General features: G+C 37.7%; 2 protein-coding genes across 2 annotated transcripts in view; both read left to right on the forward strand.

The window, feature by feature from the left end:
* The window catches only part of LOC127042868 (uncharacterized), a 972,530-nt gene that overhangs the window by 805,227 nt on the left and 144,465 nt on the right, over positions 1–22,838 (forward strand). The window lies entirely within an intron of this gene.
* Positions 1–22,838, forward strand: part of PNPLA8 (patatin like phospholipase domain containing 8) — a 76,353-nt gene that overhangs the window by 49,901 nt on the left and 3,614 nt on the right. The gene's annotated exons all lie outside the window — the stretch shown is intronic.

Here is a 22,838-nt window from a genome sequence, read left to right on the forward strand (position 1 = left end):
AGCAAAACACATACAACATGGCTCGTTGAACTGGTTGCGGTCAAATTTTGGAAAGGCTCAGAAATTTATTATGCTCATTACTTCTTAAATTTAACTCTTTTAGTACATATGTTGACAGAGTATGGGATTGCTATGTCTCACAGGCATCAGATGCCTAAATATTTGCTGGATGGAGATCAGCTGCTATAAAGTTTATATAGTTTATATTGCCAAAAAACAACTAGCAGTGTTTATGTTCGCTCAATCGTACAGTGCTATCCTGTTATCCCTAGCAAGTAGGAAAAACAGTGCAGCTGTTGGTAGATGAGAGGAGGAGGATTAATGCTCTTTGCGGCTCAAAAGAGGAACACATTAAACATTCAAGGGGATTTTATCCTTCTAGCATGCTTCAGTAGTAACCATGAAAGTCTAGGGATACCGAGTCATAATGTCAAGATATGGAAGTTATACTATTATCTATATATAAAAAGAAATCTGATATTAAACTCTAGATATAAAACACCCATGATGTGTAGCATCTCCCAGTCTTCTTGCTACCATTGAATGTGTTTTTTCCCCTTCGCTTTCCCCTGAAAGGAAAGCAGTTTCTTATCTCTCTTCCTTTTTTCTTCAGTATAAAAAACATTCACTGTTTGGGATACTCAGTATTGTCACTTGTTTAGGCAGCATGATATGTTAAGCAAATTGTCAGTTAAATAATAGAGCAAGCTAAGATTTAACCAGAATTATTATGCACATTTCACTTGTTTGATTTCACAGGAAAAATTAAATGTGTACCATAGGAATAATTAAAAAATAAAGATTTAAAACAGAAATACATCTTCTTTCTTAAGACAAAATATACTTGTTAACACTAAGGGCTTCCCTTCACTAGCAAATTTCTTCAGACTTCCCATCATTGCTCTAATATATTACAACTCCGCTTGTGGGAGCACTAGTGTAGGCAGGCCACTAATAATTTAACCACCATGTCATCTAGACCTGTTCTGGGCAGGGTTAGATAATATGGTAGTTACATTGCTGTCAGCTAGTCTACATTAGTACTGCTAATAGTGGAATTTCATCTGTGAAAGTGGAATAATGGGAAATGTGAAGAAGAAGGCTGGTGAAGATGCAACCTAAAAAATAATGGAAATATCTTCTGTAATATAGAAAAATTATTTGTAAATGTTAACGTAATATAGTGAAGTGCCTAGAACTTCAAGTGGGCTCTTGATAAAATAATAAAATGAAACAATATCATTCCCAGTTATTTTCCAGACTTTTTTCTCCTAGTAACTAAAGGCAACAAACCTGCAGAAGTACTCAACATTTGCACCAAATAAAGAGGCCCTCAGAAGTGACTTGCTCAGTGAATTCCTACCCTAACTGGTTCTAAACTTTCAGCTTTCAAAATTAAACTCCAGACTGCCTCCCATCTTCTAAGGAGACGACTTAGAATGTAGGTCATCTCAGAGTGTGGGGGCTTCAGCCCTGATTCCCTAACCCCTCCCCCCCACACACACACACCCCGCTGGGCTAAAGCCCCTAGTCTTACCACCCCAATGCAGGGCAGAAGCCCCTAGTCCTACCACCCTGTTGCAGGGCAGAAGCCCTGAGCTCTCCCCTGCCCAGTCTTGTAGGCGAGAATGTGGGGGGGAGTACATGGGGGACTCTGTGAGCCATACCTCAACAGTAAAAGAGCCATATGTGGCTCACAAGCCACAGTTTGGCCGTGCCTGGGATATACTGTGGTGATGGATGTGCAATAAAGGGTTAGATAGGATGCAGCATAACAGGTATGTCATCTCACAATTTTATAAAATTAAACTAAATTAATTTTGAAACTAAGAACTCCAAATATTTATTTTTATCTCTTGTCTCTGTGCAGTTGTTGTCACGTGCACTTTCCTCTAGTCCTACTGGAAATTTTCTTTATTGTTTAGGAGAGGAGGAATTTACCTTCATGTGCCAAGTATATGGAGGTGTGTAAATTTCTGTTAGGGCTTCTGGGGAGGTTTGAGAGTGTAGGGTGTTTGGGCAAAGTGGAGAGGAGGTATGTCTTGCTGCTATGTTATTGGTGGTTTGTTAATTTTTACTTATTGTGCAGTTGAATGATATCTTTTTGTAGTTGTGAATTTAATTATTGGGGCATTTATAGCTGGTTTATGGTAACTTTTTTGGTATTGTTAGATTAAAATATTTTGTTTAGATTTGTGAATTTGTAGAACTGTATTGATGCAGCTCACCCAGCTAGTTATTCAATACAATGCAAATCTACACAAAGCAGAAGAGGGTGCTATAATGAAGTTCTAAATCTGAGTCCATTCAGTTGCATCATAAAGGGTTTGTATGATATCCATGCCATTGCAGAACAGGAGAGTAAAGAGTCATGTTCCTTTTCCACCAGGACTTCCACAAAATATCAGCCTTCAGTACTGGGTCAGTTAGGGAGCCATCTAACCAGTCTAGACAACTGTAGAGTTCCACTTTTAAATGCTAGATACTGTAAGAATGCTAAAAGAATCAAGTGTATCAGAGATCGTCTCTCCAGCACTATCAACCCAGTTGGAGATGAAAGGTGAAAAACAATTCCCCTTTCTAAACAGAATTTAAGCCAGTGTTTCTAACAGAGGTGCTGGAAGCACAGAAGGAAGCATATGATGTGGACTTGTGGTTTTCATTGCTAGTAAAAGCCAGAGGAGAATACTTGGAGCCACTGTTGATAGTTGTTCCCTCAAGGAAGGTTTATTTCCATCATCTCGATAACATGCATCAATCTGTCTCATGGTCAAGAAACAATCATTTAATTCCACCAAGCATGTCAACTACTCTTCAGTCACTAATCTTTCTCCCTCCTGTGGTAAATTAATTTAGGTTGGTGGCGAGCAAACTTTTAGCAGCTCATCACTACCACCAACATTCTAGACACCTTCCAGTCTGTTTCAGGTCTTCATTTAGCAAGGACAGCCCTAGTTGCACTGGCAAGTGATCTCAGTACTATGGACAGAGACTATTGGTGAATGGGAGAGTTTCTAGTAGGGTTCTGTGGGGATTGGTACTAATCCCAACATTTTTCAACATTTTTATCAATTATCTGGAAGTAAATATATTGCTGCTGATAAAATTTTCAGATGACATAAAGATTGGCAAAGTAGTAAATAATGATAAGGACAGATAGGACAGCCATACAGAGTAATCTGGATCCCTTGGTCAGCTGGGCCAATTCAAACAAAATGTGTTTTGATACCGCCAAATGCAAAGTTATACATCTAGAAAGAAGGAATGCAGACCCTACCTATAGAATGGGGTGCTGGATTCTGGAAAGCACTGACACTGAAAAGGATCTTCCCTGTATATACAGGATTTATTAGACTGATACTGGACTACTGTGACCAGTTCTGGTGTCCACATTTTTAAAAGTATGTTGAAAAATCCCAAAAGAGACACAAAGTTTATTCAAGGGCTGGAAAAATGCCTTAATGCGAGACTTACAGAATTCAGTCTGTTTACTTCATCAAAAAGAAGATTGAGAGGTGACTTGATCACAGTGCATAAGTATCTTTATGTGGAGAAAATACTGGGTACTAAATTGGGTGTTGGGTTTTAAATCTAGCAGAGAAAGGCTTACCAAGAACCAATAACTGGAAGCTGAAGCCAGACAAATTAAAATTGAGCACAGATTTTTAACAGAGAGGGTGATTAACCATTAAAACAAATTTCCAAAGGAAGTGGTTGATTTGCCATGTCTTGAAGTTTTTAAATCAAGACTGCATGCCTTTCTGAAATATCTGTTCAATTTATAGGGCTCTAAACAAATGAAAAGTAGGTGGAAATTTTATGTCCTGTGATATATAGGAGATTGCACCAGGTGGTCTAGTATTCCCTTCTCTTCTTCAACTCCATAAATGTAAGGTCAAGCATTTTTATAAGAATTGAACCCTTACAACATCCCAATGAAGCAGGCAAGTTGTATGTTGTATATCACGGTACAGTAGAACTCCCCAATTCTGCACACACTGATTTTATGAACAGCCAGTTACATGAACTATTTTTACCTAACAAGAAAAAAACCCCATATCCCTCATCCGTGTTCACATATATGTTCTTGGGTAGTGAGCAGAGGTCAACCACACTCTGGGTGGGGTATATTTACCTTCCCAAGCTCGAGTGAAGGCACCTTGGTATCAGATGACTCCTGCTTTGAAAAGGTAGTGTGTGAGCATCATTGTGTTCTTCAGTGTTCTCTTTCATGATGCCCAAGAAACACTATACCGGGGTAGGCAACCTATGGCACGTGTGCCAAAGGCGGCACGCGAGCTGATTTTCAGTGGCTCTCTCATTGCCCTGCTCCTGGCCACCGATCTGGGGCCTCTGCATTTTAATTTAATTTTAAATGAAGCTTCTTAAACATTTTTTAAAACCTTATTTACTTTATATACAACAATAGTTTAGTTATATATTATACACTTAGAGACCTTATAAAAACGTTAAAATGTATTACTGGCACGCGGAACCTTAAATTAGAGTGAATAAATGAAGACTCAGCACACCACTTCTGAAAGGTTGCCGACCTGTGCACTATACATTTTGTTACCCTTTTTTATGTGAATTATCACTGAATGATTCATAAGTTAACTTATGCACAGTACTAACTAATTTTGAGATGTGAAATTTTATAAACTTTTCATTTTAATGAACTCAATCTCCAATTAGTTCATAAAATGGGAGTTGTATTGTTCGGTGATCATAGAATCATAGAACATCAGGGTTGGAAGGGACCTCATCTAGTCCAACCCCCTGTTCAAAGCAGGGCCAATCCCCAGATAGATTTTTACCCCAGTTCCCCAAATGGCCCCCTCAAGGGTTGAACTCACAACCCTGGGTTTAGTAGGCTAATGCTCAAACCACTGAGCTATCCCTCCCCCCCCCAGATGTGTGCTCCTGGTTCATTAAACAGTGTATAATAACTGATAATACATATATTCTGTGTTTTATATGAAACATCTAACAGTATATTTTATGACCAATCATTATTCTTAAATATGCTAGTCAATATTTAGCAAATGTGCATCAGTAAGATATCTGAGTATTTTGTCAGTATCTCGTATGCAGCCACTAATTCAGCAGTAACTACCAACCAGCTGACCATTTCTTGCTGATTGAGTGGCTGAGAGGAGTTAATAGCTCAAGATAATCAGCCCATTAACCCCAGCACATCATTAATCCCAAAGAAATACCCTGAACAAACATTGCTATTTCAAAAAAAAAAAAAAAGTTTTTCAAATGTTTAACTTCTAATGGCAATATCATTCATATGCCTAGTTAAGAATTTGTAGAGTAACATTTGTGTGTGACATCCATAGATGTTTGTTCATTAGTGTGTTACATTATCAGCCAATATTCATGAGAAAATGGTTTTCAAGACAGGATTTATTATATGGGACAGTATATCATTTTAGTAAAGTAACCAATTTTTATGCGAATAGAATTATTTACATTTTTAATGTCACTATAACAATTATCCTAAGTATGAGTGTGTACATGTATTTTACTTCACAAGTATGTTTGAGTGAGTTGGAAAGGACTTTCAAACTTTAGTTATATAGAGTTAGTTCATATTCATAAGACCTCTGATTTATATTTTTGAGTGCAATATTGATTAATCATACTTTCCTTAAATACACAGTATATATGTGAAATTTCAAAAGTTTCAGAAATTCTGTTACTGCTATACTGTGAAACTTAGTCAGTTTGTTACTGTCTGCAGTTTTCTTCTCAGTCGAAGGCAACATTAAGAGGAGACGTTATCTCATCCAGCATAAAGTAATCCTGTCTTTGTTCATAATGCAGCTTGTGTGCCATTTACATCCGTTTTGTATGATGTTTAAAAGTCAGACTAGATAGCAAAGGAGGCTTTTTATAACAGAATTATTTTTGCAACAAGATAAATACATGCAAAGAATTTTTTTTAAAATAGTTCCTTTAGCCAGTTCTGGTGGCACTAATGTGTTCCATTAAGCAGCCAGATTACAGCAATCACTTCTCAAAGCTCTATTTAGCATTTTTTTCTGGTATTAAACTTTTTAAAATAATAAATTGAACGAAAATCATAGTTTGGTTAATATTATGATGGATCTTTTACTTATCAATTTACATGGCTATATTTGAGAGCAATTTGAAGGAGGATCTTTGTCTTTCTGGATGGTAAAATTTATTCTTAAAATGATGGATGCATTTGGTCTGTGGAAGGAGAGTATTTGTTATCCATCATCAATTAATTCCCCATTTTAGAATACAACAACACAGAGCATACATTATAAATGAATCTGGTGACCTGAGGGCATCTTTATTGTGCAGCAAAAGTGTGTATTTTTTTCAAATAAACTATTAATGAAATTCTTTATTTATATGATAAGGGTTACCTTTAGGCCACTAGATCAATTTGCTATAAAACATACATTTTATTAAGATTAAAAACTACTTTTCCTCTTCCCCTCTCCAAATGTAACTTTTAAAATGGAACAGTCCTAATATTAAAATGAAAATATAAGTAGTTAGTTCCAGAGCCTTATGAAAATTTGTACATGGAATTCCTGGTTTTAAGATGAAAATATCACCACCCCTGGCCACCTACCACCATCAAAGCAAAAGTGAGGCAATTCTAGCCCTCCATTATTTAGTGTGTGTAATTTCCATTTTCTCTACCTTTGAAAATAGCTTATGGAGGGGACTGACAGTCCCTAAGGATTTCATGTGCCTGCTGGGGAGCTCATATTCAGTAGCACTTCCAAAGTGGTTAAACTTTGCTATTTTTTTTATTAAACAAAACATTTTTAAAACTGATTTTTATTCTTCTAGAGCATAGTTCACCTAAAATTATACACCACAAATTAGAAGTTCTTCACACACCTTCAGAATGAATAGGTAAGAATAATCAGCCTGATGACAATTAGATTGTTAAATGCACTTACATCAGAAGTACTGTATGTTCCTATTGGGTATAATTCAGGGATTAGTTTATGGTACTATTGGATTTGGTTTATTAGACTCCTTTTATATGTAAAAGAAAAATCTTGAATTCGAGCATATCTTTGAAAAAAGTAGGATTTAGCAGACCAGTAATAATTTCCTGAACAAATATAAGGGCTAGATTGACAGAGATTTAAGCACCTAACTGGCTTTCTAGGTAACTAAATCCAATATTTAGGCATCACTGACATTCACAAAACTATACCCAGCTGCTGCCTAACCCTGTAGGCAGTTAAATTTCCCCTAGTGGGCATATCAAAAATGCCTAAATCCCAATACCACTGAGATATTCAGCACACTGGGTCACACCTCAGCCCTAGCAGCATCCTCAAACTGGACATTTTCTCTCTCTGTGTCACCTGCAGGACCCAATCCATTAAGCATGCTCGGATTATGCCTAATCTGCACAGAAGATAGCCGAAGGAGGGGAGTGTGTCCTAACCACCAGGCTATTGGGAATTCAGGGTTGGGTCTCTCTCTCTCAATCTCTTCTGTTGGAGCTGTTCCAATTTGTAAAAATAATATTTATTGGAATAGGGACATGAAACTGCCTCTCCCACCTGCGAGGTGAATGCCATAACCAATGGGCTGTAGAGTCAGTCTCTCACTTTCTCTGCATCTCTGCCCAAACCAGAAATATTGCACATAGTAAAAGATGCTGCATAAATTTTGTGTCTAGGCTCAGTCCTGTCTTCTGGTCTGAGGATGTCCACTGCCACTTATGCAAGCACATTAACTGAATGTACACTATACTTGGCAGTGCACACTCACTTATTGGACACTAGGATAGAGTTTTTAATCTGTTTAATTTTTTTAGAAAGTAGCCCATTTTAACAATGTAGAAGCTTTTCATATGCCTCAACCCAAGAACAAGCCTTAACTTTAATCTCTGTTAATTATGTTGATTTTAGGTTTAGACTTGAAAAATACTTTTGAGAAGTCCTTTCAAAATCTTGTCTTTGGCTGCAATAGTCTTGTATTAGTTCTGTCTCCACTTTTTCACAAATATAATGAAGGTAAACAACAGAGCAAGTCTGTAAAAATGAACTAGAAATGCAAAGCATGTCTGCACAAACAGTGAAGTGAAATGGTTACTATGGAGCCAACAGACTCAGCTCCCAAATATCAGACTTGGCTTTACCAAGTCTCATATAATGGTAAAATATTTTTTTCACAGAGTTTAACAGCATTATAGTGAATCTGTGCAGATACAGGGTGCCATAGAAAATTTCGAGGCACAATCTGAGTTTGACAAATTTAAGAAATGTAATGACTGGCTATGAACATACAAACAAACAGCTGGCTGCCAACAGTGAAGTATGACCCAATTAAACTGTAATTAAGTTTCTGTTGTTTAGTACAATATATAATATTGTAACGTATTTTGATTTGATCCTTACTGATTATTTATATAGTCCAAGACCAAGATTATTCAAGTGCAGTTTGTGACCTTCAAGGGAAGAGAAGACCTCCCGTGAGGTCAACAGTACTTGCTCTGTGCCCCTGAGTTTCTAGTGGGGGGCATAAGATTGCTGTGAGTGTGGGGGGAGAAGGATAGGAGGGGGAGCAAGGAGATTTAAGAGGGGGTTAGCAGGGAGAGCAGCCATCTCCACTCTGGAAAGGGGCATCCCAGCAATTCCTATTGCCGTTCCTATGGCAGTTCCTTGGCAGCTGGTGCCCTGTGGTGGCTGGCATCCTGTGCAGTGATGCCCCACTTCCTGGGTGGCCTGTCCTCCACCCCAACAGCTGGCACATGTGCTTCTGCCCATCTCCTGGGCTAGGTGCCTCTGCAGGGACTAGTGGTGGCTAGAAGGCAGTGAGTGGAGAGCTGTTCCTAGTGACCAGCCCAATCCTCATGCACTGTGGTGGCTGCTCCAGTCTTTCCTCTGCGAGATATTGTGGTGGTGGAAAACACTGGGGGGCAAAGGGACATCCATCAGCTGCCACCCTGCAGTATTTCTATTGTGGGGATGCTAGCCTTCTTCCCACCCCATTCCTGTTCCACTGCTTCTGGTTTCTAGCATGTGTGAGATTTCCCTATGACTTTAGAAGTTTGTGTCTGCCTCCTTTATAATACATATCCATCCTTGCCACAGTTGACTTACATATCCTAATTTTAATTCTTTACCTTTGAAACCAATAGTTGGTTGGTTAGTGAGTTGTTGTTTTTTGGGGCGGGGGGAGGGAATTGATTTTTTTTCATTTTGGTTTTGTTTGTTTTTTTAACTTAATCCAAGGATACGCCCACAAAAAATACTAATTTGCAGCGGTAAGGATAGGTATCTTGCAAGCTGGTCACAAGAAATCATTTCCTAGGCTACTTTGCATTACAAGAAAATCTGTTGGGGTTTTTTGTTCTTTTAGCTCTGCAAGAGTCTGAGCCCCCTCAAATCTGCACCAGTAAAACTGAAGAGAGGAATGGCCCACAACTATTAGTTAATCTGTTTTGTAACGTGGAGAGAACGTGTGAATTTTTTTGGGGGGGGGGGGCGCGAAATGAGATTAAGAAATTTGAGAGCCACTGCTTCAAAGTCCTGGTCCTGAGAAAGTCAGGGTGCATGCAAACCCCATCAACTTAAAATATTTAAATTTGACATGTACAAATCAACAAGAAATGCCTAAAATTACCCCTTGTGTGTTGGACTTCAGTGGGACTCAGTATCTTTCAGGATCTGTATATGTTGAATTGTTTGTATTTTCTATCTCACTTTATACTGTAAATTTGGAGGAGCTTTTAAAAACTTGACCATCTCCTTCCAGAAGAATAAATAGGGCAAAACTGCAAATGGGTGCATTTAGAATCTCACCCATTTGATTTCCCACACCCTATATATTGCATTGTATTTGCTTTTTCGTTATAACTGGCACATATCAGTTCCTTTGGAAGTATCAAGCTGTAACTGTGAGTTCTAGTGCTTTAGAAGTAAAATTCTTATCTTTCCCACAGACTTGAAATTACTATTCTAACCAAGAGCACACATTCAAAACTTCAAGGAAAAAATCTTACATTGTAATGTTTATTGAATTTTCATGTCACACTAAATAGCACTAGATCTATGAATATATTATTAAAAATTAAAAGATAATACTGAATTACTTTTATAAAAGGTTCTGGTAAAATTTGTCACTGTGTGAAAAATTGTATATTGTCCAGTATGAAACTAGTTGATTTGCTGTTGAGCAAGGGATGTTAACTGAACACCTGTTGGAAAATCTTTTTCAACGCTCATTTACATACTCTTTCCTTGCTGTACCACTTCGTTATGTTCAGTGTTCTGGCAGCAAAGCTGACTTACATCTGGAGAAATGTTACAAAAATCATAATATTAATAAGTGTGACATATTTGCTATCTCACTGACTGCAGCAGCATGACAGGATAGAGCATCATAAGAATGGAGAAACACCAAGGGGCAGGAATGGCTTGTATGTTTGGTTAAGTGAAGAGGGGGACTAACAGCTGTTGTGAGTGTAAACAAAGGGAAGAGATGTCAAAATGTAGGGCAAGGAAAGACAACATAAGAACCAGAGAGAATAAAGGAAATGAGCCACTTTTCAGCTCTGGCCACTTGCCCAGTAGTCTGAATGAACCCTGTACATTTGCACATACTTTATATCGATGCTTGTTAACCAAATAGTCATTTGAAGAGTGGCAGTAAATTGTAGTCACCCTTTTAAGCATGGATTCCAACGTACCAATCTCTATGGGTAATGACCATTTCATTTATATTATGACGTATGTGATTTAGGCTGACACTAAAGTTCAGCTTCTGAAAATAACATTTTTTAAACATGTTCACTTTAAATCTAAACTAACTGATTATATAGCTTCCATGGTGTACACAGTATTCTGTATAAAAAATGAGGCTTTATACTGGAATGTGTTCTGTACTTTCTGAAAGGAGCTGATCCTCTCCTCACTTCCTGAATTTTACAGGAGTTGAGAAGGCTCAGGCCCACGCACGAGGTGCTCATGAGCTTGGAGAATTGCACCTTAAATTGGGTAATTTTGTTTGGGATATAATCTAATCTTGATGAAAACATTTTCAGTCTGGTAAAGCAAGAACAGGTTTCTTTGGGTTGTTTCTTGATCTTTCCTTAGGATAAGCTGAAAGTTGAGGGTGGCTTTGAGACAGTAGAATGCATGTATGCACAGTGGGTCCATGAAATGTATGTGTTATAAGTGTAAATCACTATTTTGAAAACATACAGAGAGGAATGAATACTTAATCTTTAAATTAGTGATGTCAGAATGCATGTTAAAGGCTACTGTACATGCTGCTTCTGATACATTCTATATTTCTTGCTGGTGCCTTGCATTCGCTAATTGTTATACCCGGGAGCATTCAAAAGTTCATCATGGTTTAAGTGCAACTGATTATACATGTAGATGAAAAACAAGCTAGTTCTCTAAAACCTCATCATTATCAATCTGTAGGTTAGAAAATCCAGCTTGTCACCACAGCTGCTAGGCTCTTGTACACTATAGTTCCCACATTCTTTTCAGTGATGGCCACTCCGCTGTATAATTTATTGCACTTAACAAGGTGTTCCATAGCCTCATTCTGTAACTTGATTTCACACAATCATGAACTTGTATTGGTCCATCTCTTCAAGAAAGAGTCAAAGATCAATAGCTTGGGTAAGTCTTTTCACATACCAGTATACTACCCTTGGCCTGTCATTGTTGTTCTTTGCTGTGGAAACATGCTGGGAATGGTGATAACAACTACACCTGCAATATTCAAATAGATGAAATGCTTCAGAAAGGTGATTGATAAAGAGTTCAAAAAGGCAGAGACAGTGGAAACTGGGTCTTTAATTCAAACTGACAAACTTGACATAATTTCTTTTTAAAATAAAGGCAGGAAGTCAAGAGCAAACTGTCAGATTTTGGCCCACAAATATAATCCTTGCACCCAGGGATTGGTCAAGTTTATCCTATTTATTCATCAACTCTTCATCAATGTAGAACTTTGGCATTTTTACCTGACATTGTTTTAGTACCTCTGCATTTTCTTTAATTTTAGTCTATCGGATATTCCATAGCACTGAAAGGACGTTAGCCAAACTGAATGATTAACCTACATTTTGGTTTGTGTCTATTATACTAATGCCTGACTTTTAGAAGCTTAGAATCCTTATAACTCTGGAAAAAAGCACTTAAAATAGTAACAAATACTGAACATGCTCAGCAAATGGAAGAAAGAAACGAAATGAATATTAGCACAAACCCAAATCAAATTGACAATAAAAATAGATACTCTCAAACTCCAACCAGGGATTACTATGTTGTAAAGAAGATTGTGATAATCTCACTGTGTTTTATGAATACAGTTGAATAAGGAATTATTTTTGCAGTGTCGTGTAGAATCTCAGACAAACATGAAAAGCTCGTCATGATCCCATGAAGTGATCCACTTTATGCAATATTTACGTCAGTCATTCAGGACTTATGTATTGGCTATTTAAAGATGTTTTGTTTCAAGGAAAACATTTTAGTTTCCAGTCTTCACTAAAATGAGGAAACAAGTATTTAGAATCTGAAAGATCATTTTATTTGATTTAAGTGTTTATTATAAAATGACATTTGGAAATCCTTCATTGTAACTGCATTGTCTGTAGCTAGTACTCTGTATACAATGTATATATGTGGCTGAAGATCATTGCAGATCGTTATTTAAGTGCTGCATAACACTGCTCCACAATCTAGGATTTCATTTATATTTTTTAAGTATATAACCCTAACGGTTACAAAGAAAAGTCTCACAATTTGAACCAAATGTAAATTGATATGGTAATGTCTTCCTGAGTCTGCAGAAATCCTGAAAAAATAGCTATAGTCAACATTTACTCTTTCACCAGTGTTCATTTTAACAGAAACAGCATTCTATTACGTTTTTGTCTTTGTTTAAATTAGTAGCAGATTGGGAATAGGATGAAGTCATGTAACTAGCTCAGGGGCAGGGAGAACGAATCCAAACCTTCTCCCTTACCCCCCATTTGTTTCCTCTGCCCTGGCCAAAAAGGGGAGGGAAAGAGGAGATACATTGCTCTCCCCACTACCAACATCCATACTTGCTCCAAGATCTCCAAAACTTCCCTTGACTCACCCTCAGCTGTCTGTATTCAGCAATTAACTTCCAGTCCTCCCCTCCTCAACTTCTGTAACTCATTTATTAATTGTTGGTACAAAAATTCACAGAATTTAAAATCAGGGCAACATAAAATAATTAAATTTATATTAAATAAAGAGCTAGTAGGAATAAGTCTCTTGCCACATAGGATGTGCGACCTTGTGGATAGTCATGATTACCTTGCCAATTACTTTGATTAGGCACAAATAAATTAAAAGATTGTTTATAGAACTTCCCTGTCAGTTTTTTCCTCTTCAAGTATTGTAACTCCCATTAGTTTTAATAGACAATAATTTAGGCTGTTTTAAATGTTAGCCTGTTATATAATCACTAGTATTTAAAAAGTATGCATTTTCAGATAAGGTGGCATTACATCCTACTTTTGATATCAGCATCTGTTTCACGCCCTACCTTTCTTCAGTATAGGTGGTTTTTTTAAATTTATGTTGAAATCCCAGCCCCACTGAAGTAAAGGTAAAACTCCTATTGACTTCAATATTCATAGATTCATAGACTCTAGGACTGGAAGGGACCTCGAGAGGTCATCGAGTCCAGTCCCCTGCCCTCATGGCAGGACCAAATATTGTCTAGACCATCCCTAATAGACATTTATCTAACCTACTCTTAAATATCTCCAGAGATGGAGATTCCACAACTTCCCTAGGCAATCTATTCCAGTGTTTAACTACCCTGACAGTTAGAAACTTTTTCCTAATGTCCAACCTAAATCTCCCTTGCTGCAGTTTAAGCCCATTGCTTCTTGTTCTATCATTGGAGGCTAAGGTGAACAAGTTTTCTCCCTCCTCCTGATGACACCCTTTTAGATACCTGAAAACTGCTATCATGTCCCCTCTCAGTCTTCTCTTTTTTAAACTAAACAAACCCAATTCCTTCAGCCTTCCTTCATAGGTCATAGTCTTAAGACCTTTAATCATTCTTGTTGCTCTTCTCTGGACCCTCTCCAATTTCTCCACATCTTTCTTGAAATGCGGTGCCCAGAACTGGACACAATATTCCAGCTGAGGCCTGACCAGTGCAGAGTAAAGCGGAAGAATGACTTCTCGTGTCTTGTTTACAACACACCTGTTAATGCATCCCAGAATCACGTTTGCTTTTTTTGCAACAGTATCACACTGTTGACTCATATTAAGCTTGTGGTCTACTATGACCCCTAAATCTTTCTGCCATACTCCTTCCTAGACAGTCTCTTCCCATTCTGTATGTGTGAAACTGATTGTTCCTTCCTAAGTGGAGCACTTTGCATTTAGCTTTATTGAACTTCATCCTGTTTACCTCAGACCATTTCTCCAATTTGTCCATATCATTTTGAATTTTGACCCTGTCCTCCAAAGCAGTTGCAATCCCTCCCAGTTGGTATCGTCCACAAACTTAATAAGCGTACTTTCTATGCCAACATCTAAATCGTTGATGAAGATATTGAACAGAACCGGTCCCAAAACAGACCCCTGCGGAACCCCACTTGTTATACCTTTCCAGCAGGATTGGGAGCCATTAACAACTACTCTCTGAGTACGGTTATCCAGCCAGTTATGCACCCACCTTATAGTAGCCCCATCTAAATTGTACTTTCCTAGTTTATCTATAAGAATATCATGCGAGACCGTATCAAATGTCTTACTAAAGTCTAGGTATATCACATCCACCGCTTCTCCCTTATCCACAAGGCTCATTATCTTATCAAAGAATGCTATCAGATTAGTTTGACACGATTTGTTCTTTACAAATCCATGCTGGCTATTCCCTATCACCTTACCACCTTCCAAGTGTTTGCAGATGATTTCTTTAATTACCTGCTCCATTATCTTCCCTGGCACAGAAGTTAAACTAACTGGTCTGTAGTTTCCTGGGTTGTTTTTATTTCCCTTTTTATAGATGGGCACTATATTTGCCCCCTTCCAGTCTTCTGGAATATCCCCCGTCTCCCATGATTTCCCAAAGATAATAGCTAGAGGCTCAGATACCTCTTCTATTAACTCCTTGAGTATTCTAGGATGCATTTCATCAGGCCCTGGTGACTTGCAGGCATCTAACTTTTCTAAGTGATTTTTTACTTGCTCTTTTTTTATTTTATCTTCTAAACCTACCCTCTCCCCGTAAGCATTCACTATATTAGACATTCCTTCAGACTTCTCAGTGAAGAGCGAAACAAAGAAGTCATTAAGCATCTCTGCCATTTCCAAGTCTCCCGTTACTGTTTCCCCCTCCTCACTGAGCAGTGGGCCTACCCTGTCCTTGGTCTTCCTGTTGCTTCTAATGTATTGATAAAAAGTCTTCTTGTTTCCCTTTATTCCCATAGCTAGTTTGAGTTCATTTTGTGCCTTTGCCTTTCTAATCTTGCCTCTGCATTCCTATGTTATTTGCCTATATTCATCCTTTGTAATCTGACCTAGTTTCCATTTTTTATATGACGCCTTTTTATTTTGTAGGTCACGCAAGATCTCGTGGTTAAGCCATGGTGGTCTTTTGCCACATTTTCTATCTTTCCTAACCATCGGAATAGCTTGCTTTTGGGCCCTTAATAGTGTTCCTTTGAAAAACTGACAATCTTTATTGTCAAGATTTCATCTTTAATATCTCAACTATATAAGAGGTAATTTGGGATCTTTCTGTGTGCTCTAATTTTAGCTATTCTTTTGGGAAGAGAATCATGGACTGAGCTAATTTTGGAGAGAATCTTTTTTTTGTAAAACTCCCTTTCTCTTCCTTTAGAGCTGCTGGGACTCATATTTGAGCAGCACTTCTCTTGAACCTCAGTCCATATCCCACTCATGCCTTCAACTTTAAAAATCTGAATTGGAAGCAGTGCACAATTTCTAACTTTGTATGCAGCTGAAATTGGCTTCCCCTTTTTATAGAATACCAATTTAATCTTTACTCTGTGTTTTCTCAATGCCAGGAGCTTTGTAATGTAAGTTTTTACAGGGGAAAAGGTGGATGGGGAGGGAAGGAGTGTTTGTGTACACACACACACACACACACACACACACACACACACACTCAAAACTCTTTGCGCGCACACACACACACACACACTCAAAACTCTTTGCGCGCACACACACACACACACACTCTTAAAACTCTTTGCACAGGCCTGTTATCCCTGTATGATACTTCAGGTGCATGCTGTTCTGGGAACATTCCAGTGGTTATGTACACTGCACGCGCCTTTGGCCTTGGTCATGGCAGCACACCCAGGCTTAGTAATATCCCAACATGAAGTGCACTTTAGCATTATTTCTTTAATGGATTTGCCTACTTCACTTTATAATTCCATTCAGTTTTTGGCGACAAGTCACATATTCTTCTCTACAGCACATGGGGGGGAGTGTGTGAAAATCAGAACGGTAATGAAATTTAAATGAAATTCACTAGAATGAGTAGATGTGATTCAGTTAACATACTCTGTTCTGAAATTAAGAAAATAAGCAGGGAAAATACAAATATTGAAGTTTTAGATTAAAGTCCATGAAGAAGCCAATTATTCATAGGACAACACTATACTTTAGTTTTAGTTGAGATTTTTTTGTATAGAACACAGATTAACAATAAATGAGGATAGGGTGTACCAAAACGAGACTGTTCTCTTCAGCTGTGTTTTGAGCAAAATGTGCAAACCAGTCCAGCAACAGTTCAAAGAGCTTTTGTAGATCCAAATGAAAGCTTAATTAAAAACAGCAACAACAAAAAACTCATCAAGCCAATAATCCTGTTGTCACAGCACTTATTTATCCATCGCAGCTGTAGTTAAAAAAAAAAAAGTTTCTGATGAACGTGAATCCACTCTAAATTATTTATTATTCCAAACTACGCTAGAGTATGAATGCATCTTTGGTTATTCTTGTGATTTGATGGGCCAGTGTTAAGAGCTGATACTTTTTTTATATTATACTGTAACTATAATCTATATTTACATTATTTAAATATTTTTGGACATGATTGTGTTTGGATTTAAACTACAATAATAAAACCTATCCCAGGCCCTAGACAGTTCTGTCATCAGTTAAAAGTGCAGTCCTTATCCACTAAAATCAACTCAAACAAAACACCAGCTAAACCTCATACAGACAACTGCTAATATGCACTAATAAAATTCCTCCTCAGATTCCAAAAAAAAGCTCCATTTCCTTAGTCTTGCCCAGTGCCAACTCAGAACAATGGGCTTTCACTATGCCCAGAAGGAAAGCAGATTTGGGCTGTTTTGAACAAGGGGGAAGTGAAATCCAAATGTGAAGGGCTTTAGGAAAGCACTTGAGCACATTTCTGAGTTAGGAAAAAGGTCCCATAGCTTATCATAGCAGCACATTGGTGAAAGATTGTAGGATCGTAGCAGGGTAATGGTGACACACACGCATTATTGTATTGTACTTATCTGCAATAAGAAGAGGTTGTAAGCTACCCTCTTCTGGTGTCTATTTTCACTGTATTCATCAGGTGACTGAGGCTTTGTCTACACTAGCACTTTTGTCAGTAAAACTTTTGTTGGTCAAGGATGTGAAAAAAACACACATCTGACTGACAAAAGCACTGGTGTGGAGATGCTCTCCTGCTGACATAGCTACCGCCACTCATTAGGGGTGGTTTTATTATTCCAGCAGGAGAGCGCTTTCCTGCTGGCATAGAGCGGCTACACAGGAGACCTTACAGCAGAGCAGCTGCAGTGGTACAGCTGTGCCCCTGTAAGGTCTGTAGTGTAGACAAGGCTGTGGTATCTGGTCTTGCCCCCATTATAGGCCAATTAATTTTAGTGGCAGCAGAATCAGGCCCTTAAACAGGTCACAATTTGACTGACCTATTAACGTACTTTGAGTAATAGTTAATTGGGACAGACACAAATAGAGCTACAGTGACAGGAAAAAGAAACTACTTGCCTCGTATCAAAATTCTGCTTTCAGAACTAGGAGGTCCACTTTCATTATCAGATAATCTGCCCTCCAATGGGAGAGTTACTGGGGTTTTAAACCATTGGTGTGAATCTTAGCAGTGATATAAATCCAACATTTACATCAGAGTAAAAGGTGTTATTCCAAGATGAGTGTCTATCACGGTTATAACATATCTCTAACTTCAAGGGCAAAATAAATGTACAATAACTGATACGTATTTGCAATAAGAAAATAACTGTTTGGTTAAAAAAAAAAGTATCAAAATTAGTGGCAAATTGGTCTGTTTTCTTCAGAGGTAACTCAGTTTTACATAACCAGTGAAAATGTTATTTGGAACTTTTAAATATATCATTAAATGCAGAAATATTAAAAACCATGCCCCCACCCAAAAGAAACCTAAAGGTGAAATTTTAAAATGTACATTTCCAAGGAATTCAAATTCAACTGCTGCTTGTTGACCTTGATTATGTTTTCTGTTTTGACTGGGCTACTTCAGACTTTCACAGTATTTTTATTTTTGTGATGTCCTTTTCAGCCTTTTTGAATTTTATATCAAATTCTTCTGGTTGATTTGAAAGATGGAAAAATATGTTTGAGTATATGTCACGGTTATTGTAAGGGCTAATTTCTTAGTAAAGGGTAATGTGACATCAGCTCCAGTGAAGAAGTTTTTCAAGTGCATAAATGTTTAGTAACTCACTAGTCTTGGTAAAAAGCAGCAGAGTCCTGTGGCCCCTTATAGACTAACAGACGTATTTGAGCGTAAGCTTTCATGGGCTCCAATACGTCTGTTAGTCTCTAAGGTGGCACAAGACAATTTGTTGCTTTTTACAGATCAAGACTAACACGGCTACCCCCTGATACTAGTCTTGGTAAACTTTTAAAGGTCATTTTACAGGTAGTAGAACACATTTTGATTCCAGAAAATATTTAGTTCCCTTTTTAAAAAATACTGAAACATCTGAAATTGCATGTGAAATAGTTTTGTAGAACAAGCCAATTTCAGGCAATCAGACTATTTTCTGCAAAAAATCTGATTTGATTGTATGAAATTGTTGCAAGGCTCTTATTTGACCACTATCTGGAAAAGGCCTTGCATTTTTGGATTGTTTCTTAAATGTTTTTTACATAAAATTTAATTAGGTCACTGAAATATACGTATTAACACACACAGTGCTGTTAAGAAAAACACCACTGTGGTTGCAGCAAAATGTGCATTGGTTATTAGCAGTTGAAGAACAACCCTTTGGGGCTCCTGAAAGTGAAAGGTATCTATAGCTTGTCTGCCTTTAGAGGACTAGAATGGCTTCAGACATTTTCTGCAGTATATATATTTTAGTATAGTATTTTTACAGATAGGACTTTGGTAGGCCCCAAGTGAGTTAATTCTCTTCCCTGAATGCATAAAATATAATTGTCATAAGACACCAGCCATCATATTTTTCTCTATTTATAATAAATTATAGATCTCTACAGTCTATAAATGCATCTAGTAGTTACAGTGCCATAATACATATTTATAGCCTTGTAACTACAGTCTATTAGTACACCTTGTAGTTCTAGTGCCATTATATGTATTTATAGCCTTTGTAATTCGTTTGTCCAACTTTGATTTTGCATAACTTGATTTTTCTATTATTTAAATAAAAAGGAAAATGCCCCTTTCGCTTCTGCAGTTCTCCATACAGCTCCCCTTATCCCTTTGTTCTCCTTCAAACTTCCTCCTTTTCTCTCACACTTCTTCCAAAACTGCACAGCTTTTAACATTCATCTTTTCTTTAACAAACAAAACTTGGAAGACATATCGTGATCCCTATTTAAAATGCAATGGTTAAGGGTTAGAGACTTGAACAGAATAATATTGAAATCCAAAACAGCCCAAATCTGCTTTCCTTCCTTGGTCCTGCTTTGAGCAGAGAGTTGGACTAGATGACCTTCTGAGGTCCCTTCCAACCCTAATCTTCTATGCTACATTCTATGGTAATATGCGGTAAATGTTTATTACATCCTTTGGTGTTCATTGTAATAATGATCACAGTGAATTTTTCTGATTTTACTGTAACTGTAATAAGTAACTGTTGCTATTTAACATTATTTGATGTCCACTTATTAGAAAGTGGTGTGGGTCCTGAAATAGGAAAGCATCCCAACTCAGGACATGCACTTAAGCACATGCTTAAATGCTATAGAATCAATGGGATTTAAGTACATGCTTAAAATAATAATGTAATCTTCGAACAGGGTTATGTTAATGCAAAATAGAAGCCTTTTAGTTCATGCCTGCAGTGACCACAGTACTTAAACAACTTAATTTGTATGTTACCAAATATCGTACATTTCACAGTATAGCCAATATAATTGTGCAATTACACAACATTACAACTTGTCAAAGCTGCAAGATCAAACAGTATTGCACAGAGATAAAATCATAGGACGAGAGTACCAATTTAAAAAACTCACATGGTACACCTACATCTTGAATACTGCATGCAGATGTGGTCGTTCCATCTCAAAAAGCTATATTGCAATTGGAAAAGGTTCAGAAAAGGGAAACATAAATTAAGGGTGTCAAACAGCTTCCATTTGAGGAGAGATTAATAAGACCGGGACTTTTCAGCTTGGAAAAGAGATGACTGGGGGTGATATGACTGAGAGCTATAAAATCATGACTGGTGTGGAGAAAGTAAATAAGGAAGTATTATTTACTCCTTCTCAAAGCACAAGAACTAGGGGGTCACCAAATGAAATTAATACACAGCAGGTTTAAACAAACAGGAAGTATTTCTTCACACAACACAGTCAACCTGTGGAACTCTTTGCCAGAGGATGTCTTGAAGGCGAAGACTATAACAGGCTTCAAAACAGAACTAGATAAATTCATGGAGGATAGGTCCATCAATGGCTATTAGCCAGGATGGGCAGGGATGGTTTCCCTAGCCTGTGTTTGCCAGAAGTTGGGAATGAGCCACATGGAATGGATCACTTGATGATTAGCTGTTCTGTTCATTCCCTTTGGAGCACCTGGCATTAGCCACTGTTGGAAGACAGAATACTGGGCTAGATGGACCTTTGGTCTGACCCATTATGGCTGCTCTTACGTAAATTGGCAAAAAAGGGAATGAGATAGGTTGTCCCTTAGAAAATACAGTCTTAATTTCTCAATTACTGATGGACAATCTTCACTCATTGCTATATTTGCTTTCCACAACCAAATCTCTGTATAATTTTTCATGTGTGATATACCTGAATATTTGGATACTAATATCTAAACTGTCTCTTTTAGATTTATTAATCTAAATTTGGATTATTGCTGATTATGTACTATATGTATTGTATGACTTTTAAACGAACCTTTGTACTTTTGAATGATCTAGGCACCACACCCAGATGTGTATTATATAATTATAACAGTGGCATTAATAGAATTCCCCTGTGGTGGATGCAATACTTCTTGAGTTAGGAACTTGTCCATAATTTTTAGAAATCCCAAAGATGATTTATTATAGGCAGCATGAGATCTCCATGGTGATCCAGTTTTTTTCCCCCTACATGTTAAAGATATGTGCTTAAGGAACCCATCATCCTTCTTCTCTAGTGTGATTTTGGTGGTCTGTAGCAGGCCCGAATTGGTAACAACTCATCTTGTATGTTATATATTAGGAGAATGATCCATAAGCATTCAGGAAAATTTAGTTTCCGAGTTGTCAGTGACTCAAACAGGTAATGCCATTTTTGACATAGAGTGCCTCTCGCTCTCCCTGGTTTCTGCTCTCTCTAATTCCTTTGTTGACACTTCCTTTTCTTTCTTTGAATCTGGGATGGTGATGCTTCCTGAATCTGTCTGTCCAAGCACTCTTCAGCTTTGATGATGCTCTGCAGAGTCAGTATTTGTTCTTCCCAACCACAAATCTTGTCTTCCAGCACAGCCACCAAGTTGCACTTCATACAGAGTGTCACAGTTAAAAGCTAACTGCACCTCTGTTCCCTTCCTAGTTTCTCTGAATATAACCCTTTATGTGTCAGACCTCGGGCCTTTACCTATCCTCAGATGGAATTCCACTATTCTCCCACTCTTAGACTGTGTCCTGGACTATAGTACCCTGTGTATAAATCATACTTACCCAGCAGGTCTTACTGCATTTAGTGCCTGCAGTTCTCCTATTACAGAGTCTGTGACCAATAGTGTATAGCATCTGTCATGATCAAATGACCTTATTAAAATCTAAGTATTGTTTATTTTAACAGTAGGGAAAAGCATTTAGAGAAAGGGATTTCGAAACGATCTACAGACTTCTGTCTTACCTTAAAGGCTTTCCATCCCCTTAAGGTAACCTAGCAGGCCCAATTTCTTCAGACACCACAGCAGGTGCCTATTTCTCATCCTGGTTTCCCCAAACAATTCCTCTCTCTCTTTCTGTCTCAATAGTCCCCGTTTTTTAAATTGCTCGTCCTTTTGATCTTTTATGCTCCCCAATTATTTCCTGGAATTGTGCCTTAACAATCCTCAACTGTTTGCTGAGAAGTGGTTTAACATGAGTCATTCTGTCATTTCCTGCTTGTTTTCATTACAGACTTGTATTAAGCTAAACCACTACATTCATACAGTAAACATCTCAATAATAGATCAGTGTACAATATTTGTGAATTATTACACAATATCTCCAGTTTCTTCGCATAGAGGAAGTCCCTTGTGGCTTCAGGCAGGAAAGCAAGTACGGCATAGCCCTTGCTAGTCACTGTCTCCTCCTTGCCATCACATTATTGAACTTAGAACTGTACCTAGAGAGC

This window comes from Gopherus flavomarginatus, chromosome 1 (genome assembly GCF_025201925.1).
Source record: "Gopherus flavomarginatus isolate rGopFla2 chromosome 1, rGopFla2.mat.asm, whole genome shotgun sequence".
Taxonomy (NCBI): Eukaryota; Metazoa; Chordata; order Testudines; family Testudinidae; genus Gopherus; species Gopherus flavomarginatus.